General features: G+C 42.2%; 1 protein-coding gene across 2 annotated transcripts in view; it reads right to left on the reverse strand.

Moving 5' to 3' along the window:
- Positions 1-20,581, reverse strand: part of LOC138491649 (uncharacterized) — a 197,892-nt gene extending 177,311 nt beyond the window's left edge. The window contains exon 1 of one of the 2 annotated variants that reach the window (XM_069618285.1): positions 20,424-20,581. The gene's annotated coding sequence lies outside the window, so the exon portion shown is untranslated. The remainder of the gene's footprint in view (positions 1-20,423) is intronic. The other variant, XM_069618284.1, reaches the window with a different exon arrangement.
- Between the last annotated feature and the right edge of the window lie 240 nt (positions 20,582-20,821).

Consider the following 20,821-nt stretch of genomic DNA (forward strand, 5'->3'; position numbering starts at 1 on the left):
CAACTAATATGCTAAATACTAAAGAGGTGACTTACTAGGGACGCAATGTGGGTGCGCCATATTGGAAATGGTCACCATGACCTTCTCGACATACACCAATGAAATCGAGATGGAGGTTGTCACCCATGAGTGAAAACAGAACAGGGGGGGATTTGTATGTAAATCTCAAACTTTACGTGCTGAAGGAAACTATTAGTCATAGGCCACAACTGTCATACCCGTAATGTTAAATGCAATAATATAATACCCAGTAAAATGGATTTCCCAAATATGCACACACAAAAAATGCTCATGGGCTATGCTCCGTGGGGCCAATTACATCTGATCTTATGTAATGCAATATCATGTACATTTTCCATCAGTGCCATAACAATAATACAATTGGAAAACTATATACCGGCACATGGTTACATTGTTGCAGTACATACACATAAGCACATTAGAACTTACTTCATGTGGAAAACATATGCATCGTATAATAGAAGTCCCAACAAGATACAGTGTCTCATAACATGATTACTATGGAGTACACTCAGCAGGGGAAAAACAACAATTGGAAACCTATACCAGCACATGGTTACATTGTTGCGGTACATACCGATATGCACATTTGGACTCACTTCATGTGAAAAACATATGCATCGTATAATAGAAGTCCCAACAAGATACAGTGTCTCATAACATAATTACTATGGAGACCACTTGGCAGAGGCAAAAACAACAACGGTGGTACATACCATTGCATCATAAAAAACATTGTCATTGTAAACCCTGATGTCATACTCATGTTATATTAACACAATGCCAGTCGATGCTTTCATTTAGCCCCAATATATGACTCTGTAATCGGAAAATTGTTTTCTGCTCAAAATTTTACAATTTACGATCAATCTCTGCCTTACTGGTCCCGCATATCTTTTTCAATATGAGCCAAGTAAGGTCGTTATGTCCATGTTTCTGTTCTACAAAATGCTTTACCAAAGGTGCTGTAATCACTTTGTTTTTGATACAACTGCGATGTTCCACCATGCGGACATGGCATTTCCTATTCATCTTGCCTATATAATGCAGGCCACATAGACAGGTAATCATATAGACAACATTTTTAGTATTACAATTAGTCATTTCAGTAAAGTTCCAAACCAAATTGGGCAAAATTTGGATGGATCGCCTTTTTTTCTGTTTGTTCGCCCATACTGCACTGACCACAAGGAAAATGTCCCTTTACTTCTGGCAGACCCCCCAATCTGGTTTTTCATACCGGCCTTGTCTCAGTCTCTGTTACATCATTTCTGACTAACATGGTTCGTAAACTTTGTCTTTTTTTTAAAGCCACCAAATGCAGCAAGACGTTTTTGCCATAATACACTTTCCTCCACGTTTTCTTAATAATCATTTTGATCTTATATGATAAATTGGAGTATGTAGTTACAAATACTGTCCCAATCGCTCTGGTCTCTTTGTTGGTCTTCTCTAGAAGTGCCTCACGGTTGTTTTTGTAAGCCCTTTTAGAGGCATTTCTAATCACTCTGGACGGGTATCCCTTCACAAGCAATTTCTTGGTAAGAGTATTGGCGCTCTTGCTGCAGTCCTCTTTCAAACTACTATTCCTTTTTAACCTCAGGAATTGTACAAAGGGCAAGTTCATCTTCATATGTTTTGCATGATGGCTGTTATAATATAACAGGGCATTTTTGTCTGTGGTCTTATTATATGGTTTTACTTTCAACACCCCCATTGAGTGGAAAATGGTAATGTCCAGAAAATTGGTCTCAAATTCACTAATAGACCTTGTGAATTTAAGAAAATGATTCTGTTGGATCAACCAGTCTACAAAGTAGTTGGCTTCTTCCATAGAGCGATACCATACAATCAACACATCGTCAATATACCGTAGCCACCTTCTCAACAGGTGGCCGAAAGGATTGGTGGCAGGGTATATGACAGAGTTCTCAAAAAATTCCACGTATAGATTGGCTAAATTGGGGGCCATGGCTGCCCCCATGCCATGCTCTCAATTTGTTGAAAAAAGGTTCCCTGGAATTGGAAAACGTTTTGTGTTAAAGCAAATTCAGTGCACCACAAGATGAAACCGTTGCTTACGGGATGTCCATCTTGTCTATTCAACAGTACCTCTTCTACCACATCAAGAGTGGCTTTTTGGGGTATCATGGTATATAGGGATTGAACATCCAAACAGATCAGTAAAGAGCGTCCTGGTGTGAATGTTAAATTCTCTATTTTGTTAATAGCATCTGTAGTGTCCCTTAGATAGCTTTGCATCTTAAAGAAAAAAGGTCTTAGATAGAAATCGGTACATTTAGACAGGGGTTCCAAAATGGAATTGACCCCGGACACTATAGGTCGACCAGGGGGGTTCGTGAGGCTCTTATGTATCTTGGGTAAAGTGTAAAACACCGGAACCCGACCCTGTTCCCTGATAAGGTACTCATGCTCTTGTCTACTGATCATTTCAGATTCAAAAGCCCTAGACACTTTTTCTTTAATGACCTTCATAAGCTCTACGGTGGGATCACTGGTCAGTCTTAAATAGCTAGTCTCATTTGATAATAACCTCTCGCATTCAGTCACATAATCGCAGCGGTTCATAAGAACTATGGCGCCACCTTTATCAGCTTGTCTGATAATTAGAGTCTTATCCTTCGCAAGCTTCATGGTCAAGGCTTTTTGGGCACTACTAAAGTTGGAATTGTGAGATCTTTCTTGGGATTCTAGTTTTTTAACTTCCGCTAACACTTGTCTTTCAAGCACCACTGATTCAGGGGTATATGAATGGGACGGGGCACTAAAAGTGGAACAATTATGAAGTCCACTACAGTTATTGCTGGTGTATTCCCCATTATTGCTGAAAAACTCATTAAGATGGACTTTTCGCATGAACGCATAGAATTCAGTTCTGAATTCAAAAGGGTTGTGCGATTTAGTAATACAAAATTCAGCCCTTTGCTTAGAATGGCTTCCTCTTCATTGCTTAAGGTGTGGTGAGAGAGATTAACTATCACTGATTCCTCGACCGGCTTCTTGTTCTGATCTGGTTGTCCCAGTCCCCTCGGTTCGGACTTTGTCCTAAAAAAGGCATCCTTTGTCTCTATCTATTTGCCCCTCTCTGGCCTCTTCCTCTCCCTCTGTTAGGATTCTATTGTATATCAGGTCCACTCGCACCTGTACTGCCTTCGTCACTGGAACTGTAAAAGGTGTCACGAAAGTGCACTCGTCTGATATTCTTAGGAGCTTGGAAAGTATTTCCAAATTTATAACATCCACAATATAAGGGAACAATTTTTAATGGCAAAAACTAGTAAGATCTTTTTTCATCCTTTTAACCCTTTCTAGGGTTGTATCATTTTTGAAATCTATTAGCCCCTTCAAGTGTTGTTCCAACTTCACCTTGAAAGCCTCTGGATCCAAATCTTTCTTTAACTCTTGTTGCACTCTATTGATATCAATCTCTATTTGTTTAGAGACCTCATTTGCCGTGTCACTGATTAGAACTAACCAATCACGCCCACACTTATTGGATATGTAGCTCCATTTTATTTTAAAGTTTTTATTGTCTAGAAACAGATGAGGCTAATTTCTTACTATTAGGCCTTGTGGAAGGGCCTGATTCTTTAAGTATTCGAGCATAATTGCTCCATGCAGCTCTGTACGTATAAGGCGTTTCCTTAGTTGGATGGATTCATCCCACTGATCATTATTGTTAATGTTGGTCTCATTTTCACCTGTTCCTGATAATACTGACAGGGAATCCAACAATTCCTTGACATAATCCTCGCTATAAGCGAGGCATTTCTCTGATGACGTAGCCATGGTAGCTGGTACTAATGAAAACTGCTGTTTGTTGCAACCTCAAGTAATACCTATTACTGTATACCTACGAGACCACCAAGAGCCTCCAAAGACAGTATGCTTAAATAGGTTTCTCAAACACAAACCCCATTTACAGAACTCAACTCACGCCACCAACAGGGAAATAGATAATATGTTTATAGAGAAGGAGCAAGACAATTTTTCTAAACAGTTGTCTCATCATCCAGAATCAAAGAATCCCTGATTACCCGGCACACTAAGTCCTGGAAAAATAGGCTGTATGCAAATATTCAAAACGTTCATCAAATGTATTTATTCAAAAACAATTAATTTCACTAAAACATATATAGACACTAAACAACACACACAGTGAATGAGAAAAATAGTACATAATAGTTAATCTAAAACAACCTAACCATTGTTATGAGACAATGTATCTTGTTGGGACATTCATTATACGATGCATATGTTTTTCACATGAAGTGAGTCCAAATGTGCATATCGGTATGTACCGCAACAATGTAACCATGTGCCGGTATAGGTTTCCAATTGTTGTTTTGCACCTGCTGAGTGTACTCCATAGTAATCATGTTATGAGACACTGTATCTTGTTGGGATTTCTATTATACGATGCATATGTTTTCCACATGAAGTAAGTTCTAATGTGCATATGTGTATGTACTGCAACAATGTAACCATGTGCCGGTATATAGTTTTCCAATTGTATTATTGTTATCGCACTGATGGAAAATGTACATGATATTGCATTAGATAAGATCAGATGTAATTGGGCCCACGGTGGATAGCCCATGAGAATTGTTTTTGTTGCATATCTGGGCAATCCATTTTACTGGGTATTATATTATTGCATTTAACATTAAGGGTATGACGGTTGTGCCCTATGACTAATAGTTTCCTTCAGCACGTAAAGTTTGAGATTTACATCCAAATCCCCCCCTGTACTGTTTTCACTCATGGGTGACAACCTCCATCTCGATTTCATTGGTGTATGTCGAGGAGGTCATAGTGGCCCTTTCCAATATGGCGCACCCACATTGCATCCCTAGTAAGTCACCTCTTTAGTATTTAGCATATTAGTTGACCGCGGAGTCCGTTGTCGATGTCAGCGACACATTTGTCACGTTACATAACGCGGAGGCCGCATACTCTGTACATCACCCGGGCGTCTTGGGAGACGGCATGTTATGAGTGGATTCTCCATCTATAGGTGAGCTCCTTTACATCCACTGCTCCCCTTGGTGTACGCTGGCCGCACTAGATATACGGTCTTCGTGAATGATTATTTAGGGGTCATGCGACGGAGGAGTTTAACTACACGTTGTTTCCTTTTTTAATTAGAAGCACGCACATGGATTAGGGCTCCGGCAGTTGCTTTCAGAATATGGTGGCACTGCATGAGGGTTTTAACATCATGGTGTGAGATCTCCCACAATATGGAGTGGGCAGCTAGTTCGGCTATATATTGGCTATGCATTGTAAACCTGATGTGCGGTGACTAGTGTTTTTACATCCTGGTGTGAGCTCTCCCAGAATATGGTGTGAGTGCCATTTGGCCTAGATAGTGGCCTTGCACTGGATAACCTGATGTATGGTGACAATTGGTTTTGTCCCTAGGTGCATATGCTGTTCACCTGTGACTTTGGACAAGGAGATCTACACACCTTTATCAGCACGTGCAAACTGTGATTAAACTGATCTGGCGCCCACATGCTGTAAACTTGGAGGTAAATTCAGATAAAATCAAATGGATGTCTGGACCACAGACATGGGGACATTGCGACCTAGATGTGGTTGGTTTTAGAATGGTAGATGATGGTACTCATACAGAGCTTGGGTTCTCTGTCTGTTGTGTATTGCAACTTGACCTCAAGAATACTAAGGCGACTTGGTGTGCCTCTGTTGAAAATTATATGTGTCCCATAATTGGAACATTTGGCGATTACTGACTTGGAAGACGCCCATTAAAGAAATACCATTTAAAGGTAATTTTGTAGTTCATTTTCTGAACCGGTGGAGGTGTGGTCAAATAGTGGGCCCATCCTTGTGTCCCGTTAGTTACACTGTCATTTATCGCCAGTGTAAGGGATATAAAATGTGATTGTTGTGAATCTCACCCCAGAATTACTTAGAATCCGTATTTGTATTTTAGGCACAATGGTTTCCCACTGGTGGTGTGATAAAAGACCCTCTCAACACTGTGTTGAAGAAATCTATAAGTTTTATAAGTGTTCCCCTGAAAATGTTCTCCCATTACGGGGCTTGAAGAACAGAAACATGTCGGGAATGATGATGTTTTTATGACACATTTAGAATGTTGTATGTTGTTATGTAATATCATTTGTGTTTTGTAAATAAATGGTTAGGTGGTTTTAGATTAACTTTTATGTACTATTTTTTGTTTACTGTGTGTTGTTTAGGGTCTATATATATTTCAGTGAAATTAATTGTTCTTGAATAAATACATTTGATTAATTTTTTGAATATTTGCATACAGTCTATTTTTCCAGGACTTAGTGTGCCGGATAATCAGGGATTCTTTGTTTCTGGATGATGAGACAACTGTTTAGGAAAATTGTCTGGCTCCTTCTTTATAAACATATTATCTATTTCCCTGTTGGTGGAGTGAGATGAGTTCTGTAAATGGGGTTTGTGTTTGAGAAACTTATTTAAGCATACTACCTTGCCAAGAAGGCCCATTTCGAACTCTATCTCCTCAGAGGCAGACTCCCTTTCCTCAATTTTCCACAGAAGCTTAATGTCTCCAGAGCTCTGGTACCCTCCAGGCTGGACTATTGTAACAGCCTCTTCCTTAATCTACCTTATTCTTCTCTCTGCTCCCTGCAGCTAATCCAGAATAGGGCTGCGAAAAATATCCGTGGCCTCAAGACAAGGGGCCATATCTCTCCAGCCTTAAAATCGCTCCCGTTTGCTGCAAGGATCAAATTAAAATCCCTCTGCATCATCCATAAGGCTGCCTAGGGTCGGGGACCACACTATCTGCAACTTGCTCTCACCAAATACTCTCCTTCCAGATACCTCTGATCCTCCGGCTGCAACTCTCTGCTTGTCAAGCGCTTCTCTAAGCAGAGAGCGGGTGGCCGTTCTCTTTCCTCGGCTGGCTCCCTCCTCTGGAACAGCCTCCCCTTTCTCTCTGTCTAGAGCTGGATCTTCTCATGTGCCGCAAGCACCTCAAGACTTCTGTCTTCTCCTCCTCCTTCCCTCTATTCCTCCCATGCTAAACCCCACAGTCGCTGTGATTCGGTGTCCTGGGTCCTTATGTGTCTTTTCGGGTCCTGGCCTTCTTTCCAATCGTCCGCAGCATCCACCCCCTGCACTTGTTTTCGGGACCACTGGCCTCTGATATCTCACAGGCCTGCACTTATTGTATTGGCTGGTGACCCCTCTTCCACCAAGTGGTCACTGCCTGGCACTTACCTGTTTCCTTTGCAACTGGCTCTCTGGCACTTCCCCCTGTGCAGACCCTCTAACACTTACCCCTTTCCCCTGCCCCTTCTCTCTCTCCGCACTTGCACACTCTGAATGCACACAAGGTCTAGTAGGACCGCTTTCGAACTTTGCTCATCACTGTTATCATATTCCATTATCTTGCTGTTGCTGCTCTCTTCCTTTTGCCCTTTGGGCGCTTTGAAGCACAATTTCTTGATGTATAAGCGCCTTACAAATGCCTAATAAAATAAATAAATAAATGAGTTTTCTTTTTCTTAGTGCACATTGTGTACATGATTAACTTTTACTCCACCTCCCCCTATTTCGGCACATAACCCAAACTGTGATAGAATGATTTGCCCAGGATCACACACTTCAGTTGAATAGTGAACCTAGAGATGAGCTATGTCTGCGATTTTGGCCCTTCTCAGCCTTGGGTGGTACAAATATGTATTAATGTTTAGCTTTCAAGAGTTAAATCAATACTGTTTTACGAAGATGAATCATAAACTACACAAGGACCATACTAAAAAACTCAAATGGAAAAATATACAAATCTTTATAGGCACAGGTAAGGAAAGCATGCAATTGTAATTGTATTTTTCCAGGGGGGGATCGGGAAAGTTATGTAAGTCTTAAGATTCTCCTCTGGGTCTTACAAATGGGATTCTAAGACTTAAAGCACAAAACAAAAACAAGCAGTATGATAAGGATACCTGCTAATGGTCATTGTGTGGCAAAGACATGTAGACTTATTATGCACATTTGAATTTCTAGAAAAAAAAATCAGACACCTTTTTTGTTTTGTTCATTTATATAGCGCCGAAAGCCCATAGGCATCGGGCGCCTGAAAACATGAAGACACATGGACAGAGCTAGACAGGACAACGCAAAGAGAGAAACAGAGAGGTGAAAGGTGCCAGGAGATTAAGAGAAAAGCAACGTTTTCAGTCCTTAGCGAAAGATTGCAGGGTCTTTTTGTTGCCTGAGGTCACAAGGAAGGGAGCTCCAGAGGCTGACTGCAGTAGCAGGGAATGATTGCCTGAGACCATTAGTATGTGAGTAGTTCACTGACAGATCAGGTGGAGGGTGGAGGACTGCAAGGTTCTGGGGGGCTGGAATGAACGTATGCATTTTTTAAGATAGGTGGGGCAGAAGCCGTACAGGCATTTATGCACCAGGGTGGCAGTCTTAAACTGTACTCTTGCTGTGACAGAAAGCCAATGCAATGATGGACGGGATTCCGTAATGTGGTCCCTCCTTGTTTTCTTTTTAACGATGCAGACTGCTTCATTCTGGACCACCTGAAGTTTTTGTATGCTCTTTATAAAGGCTCCCCCTAACATGGCGTTGCAATAATCAATACTTGGGAGTATCACTGCGCATGTAATTGATGCACTATTGGGTTCAGACAAAAACGGACAGATGTTTTTCAGGAGCCGCAGATAGTAGGAGCAATTTGCCACGGTTTGATTGTGTGTTTCGGTTTTGAGGGATGTATCCAGGTGGAAACCTAGGCGCTTAACCTTTTTGTCTACGGAGATGTCGCATTCATGGATCTCAAAGGAATGATATCTTGGGTCAAGTTTACCTCGAGAGTGGAAGGAGCCACAAATTATCGGTTCAGTCTTGTTGATGTTCAGACACATCCAGTTTTGGTTCATCCAGGATTCTATCAAGAGATAGAGATCATTTAGTCTAGCTGAGTCCTACTCATAGTTCCTGCAAAGCTCCAGGAACAGCTGAGTATCATCGGCATAGGTGGTAAAATAGGCCCCGGAGTTCTGCAACAAGTTGCTTAGAGGTTTGAGATATAAATTAAAGCGAAGTGGCGACAAGCACACACCCTGGGGACCGTGTACACATTTGGTGTGGAGAGGGGGAAGATGGATCGCACCAACAGACCTTAGAAGTACGATTAGACAAAAATGAGTGTACCCAGGTAATAGCATGGGGGCTCAGTGCACTGGAGGCCCTCGGTGTCTGGATTAGGCGATCATATTCTAGGAGATTGAAAGCTGTAGATAAGTCAAGCAGTATCAGCAGGCCGTGTTACCAGTATACTTAGCAACTGGGTCTGGAGTTCAATTAGGGCAGTCTCAGTACTAAAGCTAGGCCTAAAACCTGATTGTCCTGGGTGTAAGATGCAGATCTCCTCGACAAACTTCTGGAGTTGCACGGTGGCGGCCTTGTCCAAGATTTTAAGCAAAAGGTTGCAATTTGTAATAGGACGCAGATTATTCACATCATGTGGTTCTAGCCCTGGTTTTCTAATCAGAGGAAAGATGGTAGTCTTTTTTTATAGAATCCAGGATCACAAGATGATAAAAGGAGGTGTTTACAAATCTTGTCATGAATGGGGCAAACACCTCTTTGTGTTCCGAGATTATTTTTGGCGGGATGAGGTTTTCAGGGCTGGTCGATGGGCATAAAAAGTATAAGATTCTGACCATGTCGGTCACAGAGATGGGAGAGAAGTTAAACTCAATCGGAGTCTCACTTGTCGTTTCCTTCTCTATTGTAGGCAGGGGGGGTATGTTTTCCAGATTGCTTTGAATCTTTACCTTTGCCATTTTTATTTTGTTTTGAAATGCTAGTTGGGCCATAGCACAGTCTTGGTCAGATCAGGGGGTGTTAAGGCAGCTGTTTTTTCCAGCATTTTAAATACTTCAAATAGCTTTTTTGTGCTGTTAGCGGATGTTGTTATGCCAACGATTTAGATCGCCGGCCAGAAGTGTTGATCGATTTTGGTCCATTCATGTCATTAAGGATATTGATAATGTCGCCGTTAAAGTTCAGCATCACAGATGGAGGGCGCTAGACAAGAAGAAGGTTCAAACAGCAGCACGCAGAATGGGTCATTTTAAGATTTTTAAAATGGAGTATTTCACAGCCTTTGCATTCAATGCTTTTTCTAAATAATGTACTTTTTTTTTGCGATAACTGCAACACCACTGCCTTTGCCTTCAGTGCGTTTTTTACAGGAGATATAATATCCCTTCAGGGGTGGCTGTGGCTATCAGGTGCCTGCTAGCGTCGATAATCCAGGTTTCCGTAAAAAACAAGAGATCCAGATTAAGATTAACAATGTAGTTGTGGATGCCTATAGCGTGCTTGTTCAGCGATCTTGTATTCAGTAGAGCACATTTCAATGGGTTAGACAAGTAAGATACAACTTGCTTAGTGTGGTTGTTATCTATGGGATGTGGTTCATTGACTGGCTGTGGATGGGACTGGGAGCAACCCTATCACTGGGATAGTGTCCAGAAGTAATAGGAGAATTAGGTGTGAAATTGTTTGGGACATTGTGCATGTCTGGATTGATAAGGGGAGTAGGAAACAGATCACATGTAGAAATGTGCATATCTGTTTTATCTGCTGGGTTTTTTGTGAGGGGTGTTGTTAGGAGTGGCTGCAGCCTCGCGGTGGAGCTTACAAATCCTCCAATGTCTGCAGAAGCGTATGCAGGGGTGAGGGTCGTTGGTGTAGAGGGAGTGGGATGGAGCTTCATGGTGATGTATTTCTCAACAATATCCATTTGTCTGGCTTTTTGCACCACTATATGGAGGTTGAGCGTGTTTATATACCCCATGACAGTCGTGGTAGGGTAGCAATGTGCTCAATGCAGCAGCCGCCGTAGCTATACTTCGGATAAAGAAAGTTCCTGGCCCGAGGGACCAGCAGCGTGCAAGAGTGCAACGGCGAGAAGCCGCTGACCTGCTGCGGACCGACACAGACCAGTTTGTCGCTGAAGCACCTGCCGCTTCCTTAAGTCGACAGTGGGCTTACTGGGAAATGTAGTTTCAACGGAGTGCTCGCTCAGTGAGTGAGAGTGCTTTTTCTCTGCTTCACAACGCTATAGACAGAACAAAGGAAAACAATACTTCTTCCCACAAAGTGTTATCACATAAAACTACGTGATCAACACCAGCACAATAAGAGGAAGGATAATGAGGCTTTCCTCTAAAAGATGAAGTCAGGAGTTGCAACGAGTGCCTACTCGACCCGGAAAGTCCAATAGGTGAGCTTTCAAAGTTTAGCCCCCAAGGCAGGCGGAACAGCTTGTTTCAAAGCACCAGACAATTACAACAGGTGGCATACATACAAATTCACTAGGTAGAAATCTGGTCAAAGAACAACAGAGCGCTACAAGCACACAGGAGCGTTACCTCAATTCATGTGTGCATTTCAGCATGTCAAGAAGCCTTCGGAGTGTGTGGTAGTGTTCCTTGTGTCCATTATTCTGCGTTCTGAGAGCTGCTGTGACCTCCTGTGCTGTGCGAGTAACTCTTCCAGCTGTATCGGAACAAAAGACTGAAATACCCACCTCCGGACGCAGAGTGTCGCGGAGTGTGTGGGAGTGTTCCTTGTGTCCATTATTCTGCATTCTGAGAGCTGCTGTGACCTGCTGTGCTGTGCGAGTAACTCTTCCAGCTCTATCGGAACACAAGACTGAAATACCCACCTCCAGACGTGGAGCGTTGCAGAGTGTGTGTGAGTGTTCCTTGTGTTCCCTGTGTTTCCTGCGTGACAGCGTGTAGAAGAGATACTGACGACATGGATGTAACGAACCCCGCCGTAGTGGATTTTGCCTTGGGAAAAGAGAACCTGCGCAGCGGTCAAGAGCCGTCGAGGTGGACCCCATATGGCACGAAATAATGGACTCCAACATTCTACGTTGGCAGCAATGAAATCTACGGAGCTGTGTTCACAAGCTCCAATACAAGTAAGTGAGGCTTTAACCTTGCCCCGAAACTGTTTTCTCTGTCTGAAGGAGCGTGTACTGGCTTGGCAATGAGGCCGTTGGCCTGCGAGCTGTGCGCGAGCTTCCCTTTGTGTATGAACCCACAGGCAAATTCGGTCTACGTGGCGGTTGTCTGCGGTAGCCCTTTAGAGAACCTGCCGAGTGTTTACGCTGCGGAATGTACTGTTGAAAGTGCCGAACGCAAATCAACAAACCCTATCGAGTCAATTGGAGGAAACAAATGGGATCATTGGCATTGTAAGATCCCAGTGTGTAATTTGGTGCTACACGGGTGCAGAAACTCAACTTCAAGGAAACCGGCATTGGAATCTGATTTTGGAATTTTGGAACGCTCATAAGAGGCAAATCAGGTTCCTTTTTTGAAAATCTTGACATGGCGTCTGGTTGCAAAATACCGGCAGAAAACCATGGCAAAGAAAAAAGACAATTTTCCTCAAATGGTAAATGTACAAACCGAAAAGGTATTGGAATATGCTACAAAACCTGTTGACGAAATTCATGGAAATCCTCATTGCCCTACAAACTTAACTTGCGCAAACTCAATGAGCGTACATTTGAATGTGCCTTTTGGAAAGAGCCTGTCTCAGTTTGCTTCTTTGGGTTTAAGTTCTGCGTGCCCTACGACCGAAAATCTCGACCTCCAAAAGCGACCTGAGCAGCGAAACTCTTTAATGGTGGCGGACCAGCTACTGAAAAACTTGAAGGAAATCAACGCCTCAATGGCTGCAAATTCAATTAACAAACTGACAGCTCGAAATCAAGAGCAGAGTCTTTCTGGCAGTCGGGGAACCATGCCTTCAATGCTTACAGATCAGAATGTTTCTGTAACCCAAAGTCAAATCGAACAAACCATCAAAAAGAAGGAAATTGGACTATTGTATCAAATCTCCAATCATGAGTTCCCAAAACAGATTTCATTGCCATAAAGACAAAGACTCGTACACAGACCCGAATCACAAAGTAAAAACCCATGTAAGACGAAAACTGAGCTCAGCAACGTCTGAGGACTCATCTGATGAAGGAACCGTGGATTCCTCACTTATTGAAAGGGACTTTAAAAAATTTGACAAACAGTGCCGAAGCACCGCTACAAAACACAACCAGAACCTGACCGCAAGACCTGTACCGACTTATTTGAACAAGTAATCAACGAATTGTGGTCAAACATTATCTCTGCACTAACAATAACTGTGGCTCCACTATTAAAACTATATGAGCACCTAAATGATTCGTGTAAAGATGAAAATAATCTTTTGGCGCCCATAAACTCCAAAATAATTAACATGGAAAGTGCAGTCCAAGAACTGGAATCAAATGGCTCTAAGAAAAATGAAATGTTAAATAATCTACTGCGAGACCAGTTGAGAAACAACTCAGAGGACAAACGCCTACTCGCAGAAGTTGCAAGAGAAGCTCTTCTGATACTACAAAATCAACAACAACAAAATGCCAAAGCAGCTGAGGACGATGTCGACGTACAGACCAAAAATGGAAGGCACTTGTCGGACCCACACCCAGAAGCCCTAAGGGATGTCGCACCCTTGAGTGTCCCTGATGTACAGCCGCTAGAAATGGGGGCCTCAAGTCCGAAAGATCTGTCCATCTCTCAGATTGGGCAAAGTACTGTCCTACCTCATTTGGAACAAGAAAACTCAAACTTTCAACAAAGAAACGTAAATGCTACCAAATTACCTGATGCTGCTGCAGCTGTTGGAACAGGTGATCCAGCGGCTATTGCTTCGACATCTGCAAACGCTGAAGGATCTATAACACCATATACTGACGACCAAAACCTTAGTGGAGAAACCCCAGCATTGAGGGGTACAGGTTTTGCTATCTTCGAGACACCAAATCTGGGAACAATTCCAAAAAGTGAATAGTATTAAAACAAAAAAATCAAACAAAAAAAACTAAAAACATAAAGGTAGTAAAAACACCTTGGCCAAAAACTCAAACAAATTCTTACGAAACATAAAGGCGCTAAATGTTACAATTTTACCTGAACAAAAAAAAGACTACAATGATAAAGTCTGTGATAACCATGCTAGAACGCAAAACCCGGTGGAGAATGACACAGCTTGTGGCTCAGACTTTGCAAAAGCTCCAAACGCCCAAATAAGCGATGATGAACGAATGATCGAATTACTCGCTAACTTGTCAACACATGAGACAGACTCTGGGAAAGAACAAACTGACTTGGAAATGGAGGAAGATGGTGACCTCGAGATTGTTACAGATTCTGAAACCGAACTGTCTAATGAGCACAAATCCCAGGATCAGCTTCGAAATTCCTACAGAAAGACTATGCACAATCATAAGCCCTATGGTTGATAAGACAAAAAAATCATAACCGAATGGAGGAGGCAAAGTTTGATTTATGACAATAGCTGACAAAAGGGATTCTGCCTTGAAAAAAATTAGACCTTACAGTCGGCGTCTCCAACGTTCAAAAAGAAACTACAGAGCCAACTATACAAAAAACCAATCTCAAGATTGAAAGATTTCCCAAAGCGGGGAACCCAGAAAATCAGAAAAGTCTCTCTGAATTGCAAACATGGAATCTACAAGTTTGGAGAGACGACAAAAGACCACAAGCAAGTCTTTCTCACGCAAAGATCGGCAAGAGACCGTATGCAACTGTGGAAAATCGTCTCCTGATTGAGAGAATTTTCAGATCTGAGGACTCGCTAATCTTGAATAGACAAAATATCTTGCAGTTGCTTGGACACATACCTAAATTAAGAGCAGTGTCATTGGATGACATAAAAATTGTCGAATTTGTGGAGGAGGCCTTGACCGACAGAGTTCTGCTGTACATCCCTTCAAGAATCATCTATACCCTCATACTGAATTGTGGCTCTGATCACAATTCTTTAGGTTTTGACGTAAGGGAAGTTTGTATTGATAAAGCAGTGTTACCTGAAAGACCAACAAAGTGCCAAGTACTCAAGAAAGACGAGGAACCAAAAAAGAATGTTGAGTCCCAAGCACTGCCGGGGAGAGGAACTTTGTCAGTTCTTGTACCTACCAGGCTGGATGTAAATGTCACCCCGGCCGAAGGACATCAGTTAGTCCAGACGTGTCGAGAAAGCCCCATGAAACTCATTAAAATCACTCTAAAGAACAACTTAAGCTCCACAAACGACCATGCCCTGAAAAAAAAGAAGACAACGTCTGCAACGAACAAGGAACTTGGAGTTGGCTGGCTGGGTCAACAAATCGATGTGAGGACCTCTAATGCCAAAATGAAATAAATGACGCACCTTTAAGGATAGGATCTTTGAACGCATGAGGCTTCAAGCACCTATTCGGAAGATCCGACGGTGTGCTTGAAAAATTTTATGTAATTTGCTTACAGGAAACCTGGCTTCAAGAACTGCCAAGTGCGGCCGGTTTCGAAATAGTTATGAATCCAGCGATTAAACAAGCTAAGGGCAGACCAATGTCAGGACTATTAATAATGGTGCAAAAATTCAAACACCTTAAAATAGTAAAATCTGCAAATCCATCATCATACCTGCATACAGCCTCCGTGGAAATAAAAGGAAACATTACAGGTGAAAAAAACATTCTTCACATTATAAATATTTACTGGCAGCACACTGCCACCGATGAAGCTGAGTTCCTTGAACTGATTTGTGATACCATTGACCACATAACAGAGAACATCCTGGGTCCCATCATAATCCTATGTGGCGATCTAAACATAGAATGTCTACAACTTAAATCTGATAACGCAGCCTTAAACAAAACTACAAGAAAAGGTAGAGATCCTTACCAAATAATAATGGCCTGGTCTGACGAAATGGAGGAGAGAGAGCTAACTCTATTAAATGGTAACATCAGAGGTGACATCCCTCCAAATACCACATGGTTGCATGTGTCTCGAGCTTCAATACTGGATTACTTTTATGTCTCAAGCGCCATTGCTGAGAAAATTGTTAAACTTGTTGTAACTCCCATGGAACAGAGTGATCATAAATTGGTAACAATCGAAATCATGGGGCTAAGCAGTGAAGAAAAAGAATCGTGGAAAGTTGACATAAACATGAAGCCCGGAAGAAACAGAGTTTGTATAAATAGGGAAAACATCACATGTACGTCAGCAATGCTCAAATCGAGTGAAAACTTGAAATCTTGGGTCCAAATTGAATATTCGAGACTATTGGAGAGATATACCGAAACACCACATCGGTCTGCGAAACAAAGGCTTCCAGCATCAATATGCCTATGACCAGGAGATCGTGGCTAGAAAACGGGACCTAAGAATATCATTAAGAGAGGCCAAGAACTGTAAAATCGAAGAGAGGTTGCTAAAAACGAAAAAAGCAAAATCCACGTACAGATCGTGGCTGCGTTGTCATAAGAATTTAATTCTACAAAAAGATGCTGAGGAGATGCTGAAAATCCTGATTAACAAGAACTCCAAATCCTTTTGGTCCTTAATTAACAACACAGAGTCTACTCAAGGATCCTTGCAAGTATCTGCGCTCACTGAAAGTCAATGGATTGCGCACTATAAAAAGCTTTTTAAGAAATAAGGAAACGCGCAGCACAGAGGCTCAGAACATCATAGCCCATGGGATTCTGAGATTACCAAAGACGAGATCTTGCGAAACATCAGCAAAATCCGGAGGAATGGGCCGATTTTTTCTATAACCTCTTTCTGAACATCATAAGAGAAGGAAGGCTGCCAAAAACTTGGAAAAGTGCACTGATAGTGCCCATCTTCAAAAAAGGTCTTAGATCAGACCCGAGAAACTTCAGACCAATAGCGTTATTAGATGTTGTTGGTAAAATTTTCGCAACCAAGGTACTGAACCATATAACGACTTGGATCTACGAAGTAGATGCATTGGATATCCGACAAACGGGTTTTGTAAAGGGAGTCGACTGCTCGCTCAACCTGTTTATATTGAATATCTTAAAAATGGAGGCAATAAAGAAAAGAGCAAAGATTTATCTGGCCTTTGTCAATCTGGCATACGCCTTCGACAGTGTTGACCGAGAATTGCTTTGGACAAAATTGACAGATCGCAAATGTCCACCAAGTTAATTGAAAGCCGTCCAAGAACTTTACTCGGAAACTGAAGTTAAAATAAGATTAGATCATAACGGAACCCTCTCCTCTCCAATAAACACCTTAAGGGGAGTAACCCTATTTAGTTTCTACATCTCCGATGTTCAGAGAGAATTAGGAGAAGTAAGAGCTTTCCCACCGAAGATCAATGGAAATCATATAGGCCATATCTTATATGCTGACGACATAGTCCTGATTGACACCACGCCGGTTGTGATGCAGCGAAAATAGAGAGCCCTAGAATCATATACAACTAAAAATGGTCATGTGGTAAACGTGGCAAAGACTGAGATCCTTGTGCTCCAAAGTCTTATTGGATCCAAATCTTCAAAAAGGAAAATAAATGTAAGTGGGACAATGGCGGCAAACAAATCAACTGTGCCAGCCAAGTACCATACTTGGGGGTCCTGATTAGCTCGCACATAAACGATGAGCCAATGGTCCAAAAGATAAAAAGGAAATGCAAACTCTTGGCAGTCCAAGGTGCCATGATAAACAAAAAGTATGGCATATTTTCTATAAAACCCGCTCTTGAGTATTACAAAGCAAAGTTTATTCCATCATTAATATTTGGAGCAGAGACCATGCTGGGGTGTACGTACGCGACATCGACGTGGTGTGAAAACACATACTCAAATAAAATCCTATATCTCCCGAAAGGGACCCCCAATGCTTGTATAAGATACGAATTGAGTCTAACGTCTATTTACGCGTTGGTAATGTGGAACACCTTGTCCCTATACAGGAAGATTAATGGCGCTGAAGACCTACCCCAATTTAATATCTTGAAACCATCTGGAGCGAGTGCTACAATTGACTTGATTCAGGTAGAATGGGAAAGCAGATGCCTAAACTTATTAGCACAATTAAATTGAGATAAGGAATCACTATCAAAAGATGAGAACCAGGTGAGAAAAAAAAATGTGGGAAACATTGTGTGAAACTTGCGACACCAGAAACGCCCATCGTTGTATGTATCATGCGGCTCCAGAAGCCAGGGCATATGGTACGATCCCAAAATACCTGGAAATATTCCCATGTCCCACTAAAAGAAGAACCTACCTGAAATTCCGAATTAACCTGTTCCAAACAAAGGGAATTCTGAATCTACGAAAATTGATAATGACCCTGGACGACTGGTGTCGATTCTGCAAAACAGAAAAAGAGACTCTGAAACACCTGACCCTATATTGCAATAAACTCTTTCAACAAAGAACAACATTAATGGGGAAGGTGTTGGCTGAAAGACCTTGCCTATCCGGAGAAGATTGGTGGAAAAGGATGAACCGATATAAAATTAGTGTATGCTTTGGTAATCTTCCTGGAAGGATTAGAAAAGAGACTGATGGAACGTGAAGTGTTAAAGTTGGTCGAAAAAGGTTAGTTTGGACTTGAATCTCAAGACAAATATGTAATGGTTTACCTACCTCCTTTGTGACGTATGAAGCAATCATGTGAAGGAGGAAATGTAGCCTCGATGGACTCTTTCTGCGCCTGTAATTGGTCTCTTTTCTTGTCTTTGCCAGTTTTTCTTCTTTGTTTTTTTTTTTAAAGTTTGTAATGAACTATATAAAAATAATTTAAAAAAAAAGAATCCTTCATCATTGAAATAAATGGGTTAGTTCAAAAGGGGCTTCGTTTGTGACTCGGTTTAATTGTCTTGAGAGAAAACACAAATTTGAGGAGCTACGTGAGGTTGTGTTTTTCTGGAATTTCATGTACAAAATGCTACTATTGCTGTTTTCATCACCCGGCATTCACACTCAGTTGGATGACAAGTTAATTCCCTGACACTCACTAGGCCCGCACAAGGGCATTCTAATGGACCTCAAAGTTATCCTGAGGACTGGGGTTGAAGGCAGGGTCTTGAAGGAGTGGGCCGGCCCAAGGAGTGCCTTGAGATGGGAAGCAGCCGCTCCAGACTCTACTCTCATCTGGAGGCCGGTCAGTATGCAGGAACAGCTGCTGACTCTGTTTGCCCCATCAGTGAGGGGCCTTGGGCGACTGCACAGTCTGCCTATGATTAGCGCTGGCCCTAGAAATGGAGCATGTTTGCATGCACAGGTGTTGGGTGTGGAGAGGTTGGACAACATTCATGAGTTTTGCATTCTTTTGGGGTGGGGAGGCAGGAGGTGGATGTGTCTTTTACAGTCTTGCTCATGTTTGTCTCTTAAAGCCAAGCCAGGGCTCGACTCCACCTATGAATACTTGACACACAGCCGAAAACAAATGGGAGCTAGCAGCACATAAATAAAGAAGCTCGAAATCGCTTAAGAAATCATTTGGATGGGAGAAGAATATGTGAAAACCCTGCCTTTGATCAGTGCTGGGAGTTCTGTATTTAGTGCTAGCATAGCCCGCCTCTCCACGCGCACTCCCAAAAAAAGGTACTTCCCATTGTGCACCCCTCTTGCTGGGTTTTCATAAAAACGTGAAATCTCATATATATATATATATATATATATATATATATATATATATATATATATATATATATATATATATATATGATTCTCTTCATTATTGATTTTTTGATGATGAAAGGGCAATTTCAACTCTACGCACAACCACAAAACAAATACAAGTACAATGCGGTTTCCAACATGAATTGTCCCCACTTTGCTGCCATTCCGTGATTAAAACTAGAGATTGGACAATCTTGATGGGTATGATAGCTCGGTAGGTTGATGCATCTACCACTGGATCTAGTTGCAATCTGCAGAAAACATTTTTAAATCCCAGAGAACCTGCCTGGGCTATCGCCCTACCACCATTCAAGCTGAAAAAAAGTAACGCTTGTTATTTTGCAGCGCTAAGAAAACAGGTTACCGCGTTAGACGCTAGGAAAGTAAAGGAAAGAGTAATACGTGGTCATCGATAGAAACTCTGCCATTCCCACAATCAAGTTGGAGTTGTGTGAATCAGGGCGCGCTACAGAGCTCCCCATTATGATCAAAAAAGAGTTAATCGCCGATGAGAGATGGACCAGCGAATGAGAGAACACGAGGGGCCGTGGAGCGAGAAAACGAGGTCTATAGTGGGATGGGATTGATTGGGAAGCTACAGATAGGTGTGGGAATTTAGGTGAAGTCATGGAATGGGGCCAGCAGGATGCGGAAGGTGGGGGCATGGAAACTGAGAAGGTGTTTTGTCCCGGGAGGTGAGAGGGGATGGTGCGGGTTTAGGAAAGGGGGAGGGGCGGTCCAAAAATATCGATACACCTGCAAACATTAGAAAGAAGTAAACTGGGGTTTTCCGCCTGACAGTTGCGCTAAATACCTCTGCGCGTTCTTGAGAAAGCAAATGCCAGCGTGTTCCAAAAGAAAGTACAACTGCTGCCTCCGAGTGATCTACGCACTTTGCGTAGTGTCCCATAACCACCGTGCGCTCTGTTTACAATCCAGGAACTAACAGCGCCGTCGCAGCCTCTGTTTCCATGGAAGCAGCCGCCGCTGAGCACAGAGTAGTCATCGCCTTCTTCCACCGGCGACGCCCTCTGTTACACTCCACCCCTTCCTCTGGACTGTAAGTAGCACACATACAATACAGTACACACTACTTAACTGGCAGGACGAGTTAGACAAATGTTGCCAATCAAATACATGGGCTACTTACATTTTTTTCATCCTCAGTAGTGATCAATTTTGGTTTTCAGCTTTTTTACCAAAAGTGCATAT

The sequence above is a fragment of the Ambystoma mexicanum genome, chromosome 10 (genome assembly GCF_040938575.1).
Source record: "Ambystoma mexicanum isolate Mex_15411 chromosome 10, UKY_AmexF1_1, whole genome shotgun sequence".
Lineage (NCBI taxonomy): Eukaryota > Metazoa > Chordata > Amphibia > Caudata > Ambystomatidae > Ambystoma > Ambystoma mexicanum.